Source organism: Cynocephalus volans, chromosome X (assembly GCF_027409185.1).
Source record: "Cynocephalus volans isolate mCynVol1 chromosome X, mCynVol1.pri, whole genome shotgun sequence".
In the NCBI taxonomy this organism is placed as follows: Eukaryota; Metazoa; Chordata; class Mammalia; order Dermoptera; family Cynocephalidae; genus Cynocephalus; species Cynocephalus volans.
Genome location: NC_084478.1, coordinates 177,490,234 through 177,507,808, shown reverse-complemented (window position 1 = coordinate 177,507,808; position 17,575 = coordinate 177,490,234).

Genomic DNA, 17,575 nt, shown 5'->3' with positions numbered 1-17,575 from the left:
GATACAGAAAGGGAGAGCAAAAGAGAGATAGGAGAGATACAGACAGAGAGCAAGAGAGACTGAGAGACAGAAATAGAGAGAGAGACAATGAGAAAGAAGAGAAAGAGAGAGAGGAGATAAAGAGAGAGAGAAAGGGAGAGAGGAGAGACACAGAGAGAGACAGAGAAAGACAGAAAAAGACAGAGAGAGAGAAAGAGACAGAGGAGGGACAGAGGGAGAAAGAGAGAGAGGAGAGACAGAGAGACAAAAAGAGAGAGAGGAGAGACAGAGACAGAGACAAAGAGATAGGGTGAAATAGAGAAAGAGAGACAGAGTGAGAGAGAGACAGATACATAAAGAGAGACAGAGAGAGACAGAGAGAAAGAGAGAAAGACAGAGACAGACAGAGACTGAGAGACAGTGAGAGATATCAATAGAGACAGGGGGAGCGAGAATGAGAGCCAGAGAGGAGAGAAAGTGACAGAGAGCAAGAGAGACAGAGAGACATTTACAGAGAGAGAGACAAAGAGAGAATAGAAAGAGAGAGGTAGAGAGAGAGACACATACAGCAAAAGACAGAAAGAGAGACAGAGAGAGAGGAGAGACAGAAAGAGAGAGAAAGGGAGAGAAGAGATACCCACCCAGAGAGAGATAGAGAGAGAGAGAAAAACAGAGAGAGAGAGACAGAGATACAAAGAGACAGAGTGAGACAAAGAGAGTGAAAAAGATATCGAGAGAGATACAGAGAAAGAGAGACAGGGAAAGACAGAGAGTGATGTGAGACAAAGAGAGAAAGAGAGAGAGGAGAGACAGAGAGAGAGATGGAGAGACAGAGACAAAGTGAGAGAGGAGGGACAGAGACAGAGACAAAGAGAGACAGGGAGAGACAGAGAAAGAGAGAAAGGGAGAGACAGAGAAGAGACAGAGGGACAGAGTGAGAGAGAGACAGAGTGACAGAGAGAGAGAGACCAAGAGAGAGACAGAGAAAGACAGATAGAGAGAGAGGAGAGACAGAGAGAGAGAAATAGTGATAGAGAGACAGAGAGAGAGAAATAGTGATTGAGAGACAGAGAAAGAGAAGCAGAGAGAGACAGCAAAAGACAGAGCGAGTGAGTAGAGACAGAGAGAGAAAGAGAGAGGAGTGACAGAGGGAGAGACTGAGAGACAGAGAGAGAGAGACAAAGAGAGTAGAGGGAGAGACAAGGAAAGACAGAGAGAGGAGAGACATACAGAGGGAGAGAGAGAGATAGGTCCAGAGAGCCAGAGTGAGACAGAGAAGAGACAGAGAGAGACAGAGATAAATATAGAGGAGAGCAAGAGAGGGAAAAAGAGAGAGGAAAGACAGAGTCAGATAGAGACAGAGAGAGACAGAGAAAGACAGAGAGAGGAGAGACAGAGAGAGAGAAAGAGAGAGGAGAGACAGAGACAGAGAGGGACAAAGTGAGTGAGAGAGAGACAGAGAATGACACAGAGAGGGGGGAGAGACACAGAGAGGGAGACAGAGAGACAGCGCCAGAGAGACAGGGACAGAGAAAGACAAAGATAGAGGAGAGAAAGAGAGAGATATAGAGCGAAACAGAGACAGAGAAAAACAGAGAGTGTGGAGAGACAGAGAAAGAATGATAGAGAGGAGAGACACAGAGGGAGACAGAGAGACAGTGCCAGAGAGCCATAGAAAGAAAGAAGAGAGACAGAGAGAGAGAGGAGTGATAGGGACAGAGATCAAGAGAGACAGAGTGACAGAGATATAAAAAGAGAGGCAAAGGGAGAGGAGAGAATGAGAGAGGAGATACAGAGGGAGAGAGAAAGATGAGAGAATCAGCGAGAGACAGAGTCAGAGACAAAGCGATACAAACAGTGTGAAACAGAGAAACAGAGAGAGACAGAGAAAGAGATACAGAAAGACAGAGTGAGAGAGAGACAGAGAGAAAGAGACACAGAGAGAGACAAAAAGAGAGACAGGGAGAGTGAGAGAGAGAGAGATAGAGAGTGAGGGGAGAGACAGAGAGACAGCAAGACAGAGAGACGGAGAGAGGAGAAACAGAGAGAGAGACAGAGACAGAGTGACAGACAGAGAGACTGAGAGAGATAGAGAGTGAGACAGAGATACAGAGACAGAGAGAGACCGAAAGAGAGAGACAGAGAGTGGAGAGACAGAAAGAGAGAGAAGCAGAGAGATAGGAGAGATACACACAGAGAGATGGACAGTGAGAGCACAGAAACAGAGTAAGAGACAGAGACAGACGGAATGACACAGAGAGACAGAGAGAGAGACAGTGAAAAAGAGACAGAGAGAGAGACAGATAGAGATAGAGATAGAGAGGAGAGACCAAAAGATAGGGAATGTGAGAGAGAATGAGAAACAGACAGAGACAGAGAGCCAGACAGTGACAGAAAGAGATAGAAAGAGTGAGACACAGAGACAGAGAAATAGACAGAGAGAGACAAAGAGAGTGAGAGAGAGGGACAGAGAATGACACAGAGAGAGGGGAGAGACACAGAGAGGGAGAAAGAGAGACAGTGCCAGAGAGGCAGAGACAGAGAGAGAGACAAAGAGAGAGGAGAGACAGTCAGATAGAGAGAGAGACAGAGACAGAGAGGAGAGACAGAGAGTGACAGAGACATAGAGAGACAGAAATAGACAGAGAGTGAGAAAGAGAGTGGAGAGAGAGACAGAGAGAAAATGAGATAGAGGAAAACAGAGATAGACAGAGAGTAGAGACACAATGAGAGAGATATAGAAAGAAAGAGAAACAGAGTGAGACAGAGACAGAGAGAAAGAGAGAGTCAGAGATTGAGACAGAGAGAGACAGACATAGAGACTAAGACAGAGAGAGACAGAGAGATAGAGAGAGAGGAGAGACAGAAAGATGGAGAAAAAAGGAGAGAGAGAGGGGAGATACACAGAGAGATAGAGACAGAGTGACCAAGACAGAGAAAGAGAAAGAGAGACAAAGAGACCAAAAGAAAGACAGAGAGAGAGAGACAGAGAGAGGGAAGGGAGAGCCCGAGAGAGAGACAGAGAGAGAGAGAAAGGGTGACAGAGAGACAGAAAGAGAGGCAGAGAGTGAGAGAGAGGACAGAAAGAGACAGAGAGAAGGAGAGACAGAGAGACAGAGTGAGAGAGAGAGACAGAGAGAGACAGAGAGACCAAGAGATAGACAGAGAAAGACAGAGAGAAACAGAGAGACCAAGAAAGACAGAGAGTGAGACTGAGAAGTATAGAGAGAGGAGAGACAGAGAGAGGAAGAGCGAGAGGAGATACAGAGAGAGAGAAAGAGAGAGAGAGGAGAAACACAGAGAGAGAGAGAGAGAGACAGAGAGAGACAGCGAGACAGAAATAGACACACATAGAGAAAGAGAGAGGAGAGACAGAGACAGAGGGAATGGGAGACAGAGAGACACTGAAAAAGACAGATAGAAATGAGAGACGAAAGAGAGAGAAAAAGAGAGAGAAAGAAAAACAGAGACAGAGAGAGAGGAAGAGAGAGAGACAGATAGAGAGAGAAAGAGAGATAGAGGGAATGAGAAACAGAGAGAGATAGAGAGAGACAGAAACAGAAAGAGAGAGAGAGGAGAGAGAGGAAGGACAGAGACAAAGAGACAAAGAATAAAGAGAGAAAGAGAGAGAGGAGATAAAGAGGGAGAGAGAAAGAGAAGAGAGGCGAGACACAGAGAGAGACAGAGAAAGACAGAGAGGGGTTCCAGAAAGAGAGAGTGACAGAGAATAAGAAACAGAGAGAGACAGAGATAGAGAGTGACAGAGTGAGACAGAGAGAGATACAGACATAGAGACAGAAACAGACATAGACAAAGAGACAGAGCCAGAGAGACAGTGAGAGAGAAACAGGGACAGAGAGAGAGAAAGAGTGACAGAGAGACAGAAAGAGAGGCAAAGAGAGAGAGGAGAGAGACAGAGACAGAGAGAGATAGAGACAGAGAGAGAGGAAGAGAGAGACTGATGGAGTGACACAGAGAGACAGAGAGAGACAGTGAAAGAGAGACAAAGAGAGAGACAGAGAAAGACATAGAGAATGAGGTGAGACAGAGAGAAAGAGAGAGAGGAGAGACAGAGAGACAGAGACAGAGAGAGGTGAGATAGAGACAGAGACAGGGACCAAGAGAGACTAAAGGGACAGACAGAGAGAGAAAGAAAGAAAGAGACAGAGAGAAACCGAGACAGGGAGAGACAGAGAAAGACAGAGGGAGGCGAGACTGAAAGAGACACGGAGAGAGTTTGAGAGAGAGAGGAGAGACAGAGACATTTAGGAAGGGAGACAGAGAAATATAGAGAAAAATGAGAGAGAAAGAGGGAGAGAGATATAGACAGAAAGTGAAACAGTAAAACACAGGGAGTCAGAGGCAGAGAGGCTTAGAGAGACAGAAAGAGACAGAGTGAGAGAGAAACAGAGACAGAGAGACACAGAGAAAGACAGAGAGAGGAGAGAAAGAAAGAGACAGGGAGAGAGTGATAGAGAGAGAGCAGAGAGAGAAACAGAGAGAAAGAGAGACAGAGAAAGACAGAGAGAGTGGAGAGACAGAGAGATACAGAGACTGAGAGAGAGACAAAGAGAGAGACCAAGAGAGACATTCTAAGACACAGATAGAGAGGAAAAACAGAGAGAGAGAAAGAGACAGAGAGGAGACACAGTGACAGAGAGGAAGATAGAGAGACAGAGTGTGTGAGATAGAAAGAGACAGAGAGAGAAGGGAGAGACAGAGAGTCAGAAAGACAGAGAGACAGAGAGAGAAAGAGTAACAGAGAGAGAGACAGAGACTGAGAGCCTGAGAGAGACAGAGAGTGAGACAGACAGAGAGACAGACAGAGACAGAGACAGAGAGACACAGACAGGGAGACAGAGAGAGAGCAGAGCGACAGAAATACCAAAAATGGGAGAGAAGAGCTATGCACACAGAGAGAGACAGAGAGACAGAGACAGAGAGATAGAGAGACTGAAAGAGGGACATAGTGAGACAGAGAGAGAGAAGGAAGAGACAGAGAGAGAGAGACAGAGATACTGAGAGAGACAGAGAGTCAGACAGAGTGAGATACAGAGAGAGAAACTGTCAGAAAAAGAGGAGAGAGAGGAGAGATACACACACAGAGAGACAGAGAGATAGAGAGAGAGAGTAATAGAGAGAAAGACAGGGAAACAGGGAGACAGCGTGAGATAAAGAGAATAAAACAGATATCGAGAGAGAGACCGAGAAAGAGAGACAGGGAAAGATAGAGAGAGTGAGTTTAGACAAAAAGAGAAATAGAGAGAGGAGAGAGAGACAGAGAGAAGGAGAGACAGATACAGAGAGAGAGAGGAGGGACAGAGACAGAGACAAAGAGAGACAGGGAGAGAAAGAGAAAAACTCAGAGCGAGGAGAGACACACAGAGGGAGACAGAGAGACAGAGACAGAGAGACAAAAGAGACAGGGAGAGAGATAAAGTGAGAGGAGAGACAGAGAGAGTAAAAGAGAGAGGAGAGAGAGAGACAGAGAAAAGTTAGACAGAGAGACAGTGAGAGAGAGACAGGGAAGGAGAGACAGAGAGAGAGAGGCAGAGAGACAGAGAGAGACAAAGAGAGAGACAGAGAAAGAAAGATAGAGAGAGGAGAGTCAGAGAGAGATAAATAGTGATAGAGTGAGAGAGAAAGAGAGGTAGAGAGTGTGATAGAAAAAGACAGAGGGAGTGAGGAGAGACAGAGAGAGAGACAGAGAGAGAAGGAGAAACAGAGAGAGAGACAGAGATATACTGACAGACAGAGAGACTGAGAGAGACAGAGTGTGAGACAGAGACAGAAAGAGAGACTCAGAGAGAGAGAGGAGAGACAGAAAGAGTGAGAAGAAGAGAGAGACGAGAGATACACATACAGAGAGAGACGCAGAGATAGAGAAGAGAAACAGAGAGAGACAGAGCAAGAGACAGAGAGAGATGGATGGAGAAAGACAGAGAGTGAGGAGAGACAGAGAGACAGAGACAGAGAGAGACAAAGAGAGAGAGACAGAGGTAGAGATAGAGAGGAGAGACAGAAAGAGAGATAAAGTGAGAGAGAGAGAAAGAGAAACAGACAGAGACAGAGAAACAGAGAATGACAGAAAGAGACAGAAAGAGTGAGACACAGAGATGGACAGAGAGACAGAGTGAGACAGAGATAGATCCAGAGAGCCATAGAAAGAGAGGCAAGACAGAGAGAGAGAGGAGAGATAGAGACAGAGAGCAAGAGAGACAAAGAGACAGAGACAGAGCGAGAGACAAAGTGAGAATGAGAGAGAGGAGACACAGAGAGAGAGAGAAAGAGAGAGGAGAGACACAGAGAGATACAGGGACAGAGAGAGACAGAAGGGAAAGAGAGAGAGAGAAAGAAAGAGGATAGACAGAGAGAAAGAGAGACAGATATAGACAAAGAGATAGGAGAGAGAAAGAAAGAGAGAGATACAGAGAAAGTGAAACAGAGAGAGACAGGGAGACAGAGACGGAGAGAGACTGAGTGAGACAGAAAGAGTCACAGTGAGAGAGAAACAGAGACAGAGACACAGAGAAAGGCAGAGAGTAGAGAAATAAAGAGATATGGAGAATGAGATAGAGAGAGGGCAGAGACAGAAACAGAGAGAAAGAGAGACAGAGAAAGACAGAGAGAGTGGAGATACAGAGAGAGACAGAGACTGAGACAGAGACAAAGAGAGAGACAGAGAGACAGTCTAAGACCCAGATAGAGAGGAAAGACAGAGAGAGAGAAAGAGAGAGAGAGGAGAGACAGTGACAGAGAGAGAGACAGAGAGACAGAGAGAGTGAGATAGAAAGAGACATAGAGAGAATGGAGAGACAGAGAGACAGAGAGACCGAGAGACATAGAGAGAAAGAGTAACATAGAGAGAGACAGAGACTGAGAGCCTGAGAGAGACATAGAGTTAGACAGAGAGAGAGACAGACAGAGAGACAGAGACAGAGAGACACAGACAGGGAGACAGAGAGAGAGAGAGGAGAGACATAAATTGAGATAAAGGGCTAGAAGAGATACCCACACATAAAGAGACAGAGAGACTGAGACAGAGAGAGACAGAGAGACAGAAAGAGAGACATACTGAGACAGAGAGAGAAGGAAGAACCAGAGAGAGACAGAGATACTGAGAGAGATAGAGAGTGAGACAGAGTGAGTGAGAGAGGGAGACTGAGAAAGAGAGACAGGGAAAGACAGAGAGAGTGAGGTGAGACAAAAAAAGAAATAGAGAGAGGAGAGACAGAGAGAGACAGATGGAGAGACAGAGAGAGAGAGGAGGTACAGAGACAGAGACAAAGAGAGACAGGGAGAGAAAGAAAAAGACAGAGAGCTAAGAGAGACACACAGAGGGAGACAGATAGATGGAGACAGAGAGACAGAGAGAGACATAAGAGACAGAGAGAGAGAGATAAAGAGAGAGGCAATACAGAGAGAGAAAAAGAGAGAGGAGAGACAGAGAGACAGAGTGAGAGAGAGACAGGGAATGAGAGACAGAGAGAGAGACAGAGAGACAAAGAGAGACTGAGAGAGAGACAGAGAAAGACATAGAGATGGGGAGATACAGAGATAGATAAATAGTGATAGAGAGACAGAATAGAGGCATAGAGTGAGACAGAAAAAGACAGAGAGACTGAGAAGGGACAGAGAGAGAAAGAGAGAGAGGAGAGTCAGAGAGATAGACAGAGAAAGAGACAGAGACAGACAAAAAGAGGAGAGGGAGAGACAAGGAGACAGAGAGAGAGAGGAGAGACACACAGAGGGAGAGAGAGAGACAGAGCCAGCGAGCCAGAGAGAGACAGAGAAGAGTCAGAGAGAGAGATAAAGAGAGAGGAGAGACAGAGAGAAAAATAGAAGAGAGACAGATAGACAGAAACTGAGAGAGACAAAGTAAGACAGAGAGAGGAGAGATAGAAAGAGAGAGAGAGAAAGAAAGAGAGAGAGACAGATAGAGAGAGACAGAGAGAGACAGAAAGAGACAGAGAGATAGAAAGAGAGAGGAGAGACAGAGAAAGAGCAAAACAGAGACAGAGAGAGACAAAGAGAGTGAGAGAGAGAGAGAATGACACAGAGAGAGGGTAGAGACACAGAGAGGGAGACTGAGAGACAGTGCCAGAGAGAAAGAGACAGAGAGAGAGACAAGGATAGAGGAGAGAAAGAGAGATATATATATATAGAGAGAGTGAAATGCAGAGAGAGTGAGGAGAGATAGAGAAAGATAGGGAAGAGAGACAGAGAGAGAGACCGAGAGACAGAGACAGATTGAGACAAAGAGAGAACAGAGACAGAGACAAAAAGAGACTGGTAGAGACAGGGAAAGACAGAGGGAGAGAGAGAGAAAGAGTGAGAGAGAGGAGAGATAGAAAGAGTGACAGAGAGACAGAGTGAGAGAGAGACAGTGTGAGACAGGGAGAGAGAACAAGAGAGAGACAGAGAAAGACAGAGAGAGACAGAGAGAGACAGAAAGAGACACAGAGTCAGAGAACAAGTGATGGAAGCGACAGAGAGAGAGATAGAGATTCTGAGAGATACAGAGTTTGAAACAGAATGAAAGACAGAGAGACATACCAAAAGAGAGAAAGAGAGAGAAAGAGAGCGGGAGGAGGGATACACACACAGAGTTACAGAGAGACAGAGAGAGAGAGAAACAGAGAGAGAGACAGAGTGACAGAGAGGGACACAGAGAGTGAAACAGCGAGACAGAGAGAGAGACAGAGAAAAAGAGACAGAGAGAGAGACAGAGAAAGGCATAGAGAATGAGGAGAGACTGAGAGAGAAAGAGAGAGAGGAGAGACAGAGATAGAGACTGAGAGACAGAGACAGAGAGAGACAAAGAGAGAGAGGAGAGACAGAAAAAGACAGAGAAGAGGAGAGACAGAAAGAGAGAAAGAGAGAGAGAGAAAGCAAAACATAGAGAGACAGAGAGAAAGAGAGACAGAGTGACAGATATAGAGACACAGAAAGAGAGGCACAGAGCAAGAGGTGAGAGACAGAGAGGAGAGACAGAGAGAGAGAAATAGAGAGAAGAGGCAGAGACAGCGACAAAGAGAGATATGGAGAAATAGAGAAAGAGAGACAGAGTGAGAGATAGACAGGGAGAGAAATAGAAACAGAGAGAGAGAGAGAGAAAGAAGAGAGACAGAGAGAGACAGACAGAGTAAGTCAGAGAGACAGAGAGGAGAGACAGAGAGAGAGAAAGAGAGAGAAAGAGAGAGAGGAGGGATATAGACAGAGAGCAAGAGAGAGAGACAGAGAGAGAGAGAGACAAAAAGAGAGGAGAGACGGAGATTAGATCCTATAGAACAAGAAGCCCTTGAAATGACTGACAAGGAATTTCTAGTGATAATTCTAAGGAAACTGAATGAGATACAAGAAAACTCAGCTAGACTTCATGATGAAATGAGGAAAAGTATACAGGACCTGAAAGAAGAAATGTACAAGAAAATCAATGCCCTGAAAAAAATGTAGCAGAACTTGCCGAACTGAAGAGGTTATTCAGCAAAATAAAAAAACACAATGGAGAGTTTAACCAGCAGGATTGTGGAAGTTGAAGAGAGAATATCTGAACATGAGGATGGGCTATTTGAAATAACACAAGCAGACAGAAAAAAAAAGAAAAAAGAATCAAAGGCATTGAAGAAAATCTGAGAGGGATATCAGACAACCTTAAGTGCTCAAATATCCAAGTCGTGGGTATTCCAGAAGGGGAGGAAAAAGGAGATTGCATTGACAACATATTCAACAAAATAGTGGCAGAAACTTCCCAGGTATAGGAAAAATCACAGATATTCAGATCCAGGAAGCTCAACAATCTCCAAACGTATTCAACCCAAAAAGGTCTTCTCCAAGTCATGTTACAGTCAAACTGGCAAAACTCAAAGACAAAGAGAGAATCTTAAAAGCTGCATGGGAGAAGCGTCAAATCATCTATAAGGGAGCCCCAATCAGGCTAACATCAGACTTTTCATCACAAACCCTAAAAGCCAGAAAGGAATGGGATGATATATTCAAAATACTAAAAGACAGAGATTGTCAGCCAAAAAAACTCTGCCCTGCAAGGCTATACTTCCGAAATGAAGGGCAAAGAGTATATTTCTCAGATAATCAAAAACGGCGGGAGTTCACCACCACACGACCACCCTTACAAGAAATTCTCGAGGGAGTACTGGGTTTGGTTCCTGAAAAATAACTACCACTGCCATAAAAACCCAAGAAAAATCAAAACCCACTAGAATAATAAAAATGGCATTCATGAAGAGGAAACAAAGAAACCAAAACACTATCTACAAGCTAAGGAACCAACAAACACAGAAAACAAACAGGAAATCAGAAAGCTAGGAAAAAAAGACACCTAAGACAACCAACCAACAATCAACAAAATGCTAGGAATAAATCAACACTTTTCAATAACAACTCTTAATGTAAAAGGCTTAAATTCCTCAATCAAAAGACACAGACTGGCTGACTGGACTAAAAAGGAGGACCCAACTATATGCTGCCTTCAAGAGACCCACCTCACCCATAAAGACTCACATAGACTAAGAGTGAAAGGATGGAAAAAGATTTACCATGCACACAGAAATGAAAAACGAGCTGGAGTAGCTATTCTTATATCTGACAAAGTAGACTTTAAACTAAAAGACATAAAAAGAGACAATGAGGGACACTACATAATGATAAAAGTACTGATCAATCAAGAAGACATAACAATAATAAATCTGTATGCACCCAATGTTGGAGCAGCCAGATTGATAAAACAAAATCTATTAGACCAAAGAAGGAAATAGACACTAATACCATAATAGCAGGGGACCTGAACACCCCACTGTCAATATTGGACAGATCATCTAGGCAAAGAATCAGCAGAGAAAAAAAGATCTAAACAATACTCTAGACCAATTAGACTTGGCAGATATCTACAGAGCATTCCATCCAACAACCTCAGAATATTCATTCTTCTCATCAGCACATTTATGATTCTCCAGGATAGATCACATATTAGGTCACAAATCAAGTCTCAACAAATTCAAAAAAATTGGAATTATCGCATGTATTTTCTCAGACAATAATGGATTAAAACTAGAAATTAATAACAAACGAAACTCTGGAAACTATAAAAATACATGGAAGTTAAACAGCATTCTACTTAATGACATATGGGTCCAAGAAGAAATCAAGCAGGAAATCAAAAAATTTATTGAAACTAATGAAAATAATGATACATCATACCAAAACCTGTGGGATACTGCAAAAGCAGTATTAAGGGGGAAATGTATTGCGTTAAATGCTCACCTCAGAAGAATGGAAAGATGGCAAGTGAACAACCTAACACTTCACCTTAAAGATCTAGAAAAACAAGAACAATCCAAACCTAAATTTAGCAGACGGAAAGAAATCATTAAGATCAGAGCAGAACTTAATGAAATTGAAACCCAAAACACAATACAAAAGATCAATGAATCAAAAGGTTGGTTTTTTGAAAAGATAAATAAAATTGACAAACCATTAGCATGGCTAACAAAAAAAAGAAGAGAGAAGATTCAAATAACAAAAATTAGAAATGAAAAAGGTGATATTACTACTGATACATCTGATATACAAGGAATCATTCGAGACATCTATAAACAACTATTTGCCAACAAATTTGAAAATGTGGAGGAAATGGATAAATTTCTGGACACACACAAGCTCCCAAACCTGAGCCAAGAAGATGTAGAAAATCTGAACACACCAATAACAATAAAGGAGATTGAAGCTGTTATCACAAGGATCCCAACAAAGAAATGCCCATGACCAGATGGATTCACAGGAGAATTTTACCAAACATTCAAAGACGAACTGACACTGATTCTTTTTTTTTTTTTTTTTTCTTTTTCGAGACCGGCACTCAGCTAGTGAGTGCACCGGCCATTCCTATATAGGATCCGAACCTGCGGCCGCTGGGAGCATCGCCGCGCTCCCAGCGCCGCACCCACCCGAGTGCACCACAGGCTCGGCCCTCTGACACTGATTCTTTACAAACTATTCCAAAACATTGAAACAGACGCAAAGAACCCAAACTCATTCTATGAAGCAAACATCATCTTGATACCAAAACCAGGTAAAGATGTAACCAAAAAAGAAAACTACAGGCCGATATCCTTGATGAATATAGATGAAAAATCCTCACTAAAATACTAGCAAACAGAATACAGCAACACATACGTAAAATTATTCACCACGATCAAGTAGGATTCATCCCAGGGATGCAAGGTTGGTTCAACATACGCAAATCAATCAATGTGATACACCATATTAATAAAATCAAACACCAGGACCATATGATCATCTCTATAGATGCTGAAAAAGCACGTGATAAAATTCAACACTCATTCATGACAAAGACCCTCTATAAGTTAGGTATAGACGGAAAGTCTCTCAACATAATTAAAGCCATATATGATAAACCCACTGCCAATATCAACCTGAATGGGGATAAGCTGCAATTTATCCCTTTAAGAACAGGAACTAGGTGAGGATGCCCACTCTCACCACTCCTATTCAACACAGTGTTGGAAGTACTAGCCAGAGCAATCAGAGAAGAGAAGGAAATAAAGGGAATCCAGATTGGAAAAGATGAAGTCAAACTATCCCTCTTTGCAGATGACATGATCCTATATGTTGAACAGCCTAAAGCCTCTACAAAAAAACTCTTGGAGTTGATAAATGATTTCAGCACAGTAGCAGGATACAAAATCAACACACAAAAATCAGTAGCATCTCTATTCTCCAATAGTGAACATGCAGAAAGAGAAATCAAGAAAGCCTGCACAATTACAATAGCCACCAAAAACAAAAACAAAAACTTAGGAATTGAGTTAACCAAGGATGTGAAAAATCTCTATAATGAGAACTACAAAGCACTGCTGAGAGAAATTAGAGAGGAAACAAGAAGATGGAAAGATATCCTATGCTCTTGGATTGGAAGAATCAACATAGTGAAAATGTCCATACTACCCAAAGTGATATACAAATTCAATGCAATCCCCATCAAAATTCCAATGACATTTTTATCAGAAATGGAAAGAACTATCCAGACATTTATATGGAATAACAAAAGACCATGCATATCCAAAGCAATGCTGAGCAAAATAGATAAAGCTGGAGGCATAACACTACCTGACTTTAAACTATGCTACAGAGCTATAATAACCAAAACAGCATGGTACTGGCATAAAACAGACACACTGACCAATGGAATAGAATAGAGAATTCAGAAATCAACCCACACACCTACAGCCATCTGATCTTTGACAAAGGCACCAAGCCTATACACTGGGGAAGAGGCTGCCTCTTTAGCAAATGGTGCTGGGAGAACTGGATATCAATATGCAGGAGAATGAAACTAGACCCATACCTTTCACCATACACTAAAGTCAACTCAAAATGGATTAAAGAATTAAATATACACCCTGAAACAATAAAACTTCTTAAAGAAAAAATAGGAGAGACTTCAGGAAATAGTACTGGCCACAGACTTCATGAATACAACCCCAAAAGTATGGGCAACCAAAGGAAAAATAAACAAATGGGATTACATCAAACTTAAGATCTTCTGCACAGCAAAAGAAACAATTAACAGAGGTAAAAGACAACCAACAGAGTGGGAGAAAATATTTGCAAAATATACATCTGACAAAGGGTTAATATCCAGAATATACAAGAAACTCAAACAACTTTACAAGAAAAAAACAGGCAACCCAATTAAAAAATGGGCAAAAGAGCTAAGTAGGCATTTCTCTAAGGAAGATATACAAATGGCCAACAGACATATGAAAAAATGCTCAACATCACTCAGCATCTGGGAAATGCAAATCAAAACCACCCTGAGATGCCATCTCACCCCAGTTAGGATGGCTAAAATCCAAAAGACTCTGAACGATAAATGCTGGTGAGGTTGCGGAGAAAAAGGAACTCTCATACATTGTTGGTGGGACTGCAAAATGGTGCAGCTTCTATGGAAAATGGTATGGAGGTTCCTCAAACAATTGCAGATAGATTTGCCATATGACCCAGCTATCAAACTGCTGGTAATATACCCAGAGGAATGGAAATCATCAAGTCGAAGGTTTACCTGTTCCCCAATGTTCACTGCAGCAATTTTTACAATAGCCAAGAGTTGGAACCAGCCCAAATGTTCATAATCGGATGAGTGGATATGGAAAATGTGGTACATCTACACAATGGAATTCTACTCAGCTATAAAAACGAATGAAATACTGCCATTTGCAACAACATGGATGGACCTTGAGAGAATTGTATTAAGTGAAACAAGTCAGGCACAGAAAGAGAAATACCACAAGTTTTCACTTATTGGTGGGAGCTAAAAATAAATAAATAAATTCAAAGACACACACACACACACACACACACACACACAAAAAAAACGGGGTGGGGGGAAGAAGACATAACAACTACAGTTCCTTGAAGTTGATTCGACAAGCCAACAGAAAGGACATTGTTGGGTGGGAGGGGGAAGAGGGAGGAGGGAGGGAGGTTTCGGTAATGGGCCACAATAATCAACCAATTGTATATCGGCAAAATAAAATTAAGAAAAAAATAAAATAAAAATAAAAAAATAAATTAAATCTGTAGCTGTTGGTCTAGTTTCTCTGTTGGTCAAGTCCCCTTCCTGCTGTCGGACAGTAGCAGTATAGAGTGTCTTCAGTCCCTACATGTCACACCCTTCCCCAGTTCCTTATGACTCTGCATTTGTTTCTTCTCAGCTCCGGTACCAGTTCTGTGCAGCAAATAGGTGTGGTCCCCAGTCATCTTCTGTGTGAAATGATGCAGGCATCTTCTGCAGATCTTATGTTATCCAGTTTGTCTTCCTTCTCTTGCTCTTCTGTGTCATGTCCCAAAACTTTCTGGGGTGGGTGCTCAGCATTTGGTTCATTTCCACCTTATTGGAAACGGCTGATTGCTCAGAGTCCCCTTTTGTACCTCATAGATTCCGTTTCCTATTGTTTCCTCCACTAGGTCTAGAGTATCATTCTTGTAACTACCTGGAGTATACAAAGCTGACCAGCTCAGGCCATATCCTTGCCCTTTTCCACCAGAAGTCCACCAACTTGCCTCTGACATATAATGAGCTGAGCTTAACGGTCCAAAGAAGGTGGGACTTGCTCTTTCTGACCTGCAAGCCCTGCTGGGTGTTCCAGGCCTTAGTTTGTTGCCTGTCTCTCCTCGTCACACCTCGACCCTCTTTCCAGCTAGGAGTCCCTTGGGGACCTGCCAAGCCCAGAGCCATCAGTTCACTTGCTAGCCTTAGCCCTCAGTGAACTGGGTTGTTGTCCCGCTGGTGTAGGTAGCTCTGGATTGTTTTCTTTCTGTGCTTTTGTGGGTTGTTTACCCATAACATGATGTTTCACATCCTTTAGACCCTGGCATTTGCTGTCAGTCGTGACATATGCAGATACTGCTTCCTAGTGCTCTCGCATCATACAGATGAGCACGTGGAGGTACAAAGAGGCTAACAGTAGGGCCAAATAGCTAGTCAGCAGCATCTTCCCTAGACTGCAGCCCTCTTTCCTTGTGGGATATCCTTGGGAGCTTAGAAAGAACAACAGTAGACATCATTTGCCAGGAGCAGAACATACAGCCTCGCTGGCAGGCGTGGGGAAGCACCTCTCTGATTCCTGACTACAGGGGCCCCTGACTGAAGGCCCCGGCTGCTGCGCTGTGAGGTCTATTGATGCGTTTATGGGGGAGTAAGGCCGGCGGCTTCCTGGGACACACAGGACTCCTCCAACAGCCGACTCTGGCCTGAGGACTCCCCGACAGCCTTGCTGAGCTCGCCTGGGAACTGCACCGTAGTCTCAGGGGCTTCCCCCTCGCTCTTCTTTCCCTCTCTCCTGCACCTGGGGTCCCATCTGCATCACAGCCTGCCAGCTCTTCCACCCTCTTCGGGTTCCCGCTCCTCTTTCCCTTCCAGGCATTTCCTCTAATAAATGTCTTGGATGTCGAATCCGTCCGGTGCCTCCTTCTTGGAGGACTCGGACCAAGCATTGTGCAAAGAGATTTAAGGGCATTTTCTCTATTAGTCCTGATAGCCAACCTAGGAGGTAAGGAGTAGCATAATTTCCATATAAAGAAGAAGAAAACATGAATTATTTTTAACAGTATCTTTGCAGATGACAGGGTTCAGATAGAGCTGGGCCAGAAGAGACTGAATCACATAGTTCCTGGTCAACAGGGCCTCCCAGGTGGCATCCCCCGGGACTGTGGTGCAGGGCAAATGGCAGGGACAGGTGGGGGAGAGGGCAGGGGCATCTCAGAGGATGACCACACGACCGCCTTACCCGGGAGACAGGTTAAAACCATCCGATTAGCATCTACAAATGTGCCACCACGTGCAGCCACTGTTAATGAGATAAATGAGAAAAAGATTGTAACAAGACATTGTAACAAGACAGCCTGGCTTTCTGACTCATGTCCCCTCAGCCAGGGGAGGGTTGGGACTTGCTAAGAGAGTGGAGATAAAACAGAGACAGAACTCCATTATTACCTGGACTTCATAAGCTTCTTTCTAAGCAGAGAAATTCATATTAAACAATTTTTTTTGTTGTGAAAATGTGGGTATCCTCATTTCCACAGTGCACATTTACCCTGGTAAATAGCCACAGGTTTTGTGGGAATGCGTGCCTGAGTGTTTCCGACTGCTACTTTCACCAGCAGGTTCTGGGCCTATGAACTGACTTATATCTGAGCATTTGATGGGAGACTGCAGATTTCCAGTGCAGCTTTCTAACCGCCTTCTGCTTGCCAGCTCTCATTTTTGTCATTTTATAAAGGCAAGTCATACCCCTTCAGCTGTGCATGCATCTGGACCCTGGAACACTACTATCTATAACATTGCCACAGATCCCTGCTGCTCGCATAAGCCTGACCACATCCTAATATTGCTGCCCAGTACGGTCGTTGTGCTCACCCCACCCCTGATGATTTTCCATCAACATTTGGACCCTGCTATTGGAGAATCCTATCATCTCCATCGATTGAAACTTCCACAGCAGCATCGCTTCTTTCCAAGATTTGTTTTCAGAGGAAAAGCAACACTGAACTTCTCAAAGATGCCAGCACCTCCTTCAATAGCACATTCCTTATTTTAATAGTGTCTTCCCCCCACCCAGGAAACAGAGTTCAGAGGTAAGACCTTTGGTGTCACATAAAAATTCATATATAATGCCCCATTCCCCTGGACTTTCTCACCAATTTGTCAGAACTCTGCCAAGCAGTTCTCATATTTTCATGTCATTTACTGTAGGGTATTCTTGACCAAGCATAAAGGTGCCACTCAAGCAGCATATGAGGCCAGCTCTGGAGCACTGAACACTAAATCACAGCTCTGTGCTCCCATGTGAATGAGTCCTCCCCTATATTGACTTATATGCTGTCCCCTGTCTTGCTGGCTCGACATCCACAAAAATCCATGCCCACACATATTACCCCAGTTCCTGCAAGTATATATTAGCCAGGTCCTGCAGTCCATCTCAGTAGAAGGTATTTCCCACCCAAACAGAAACTGCGTTTCCTCCTTTGTTGTGATGTGCTGTGATCTCACCTAGCC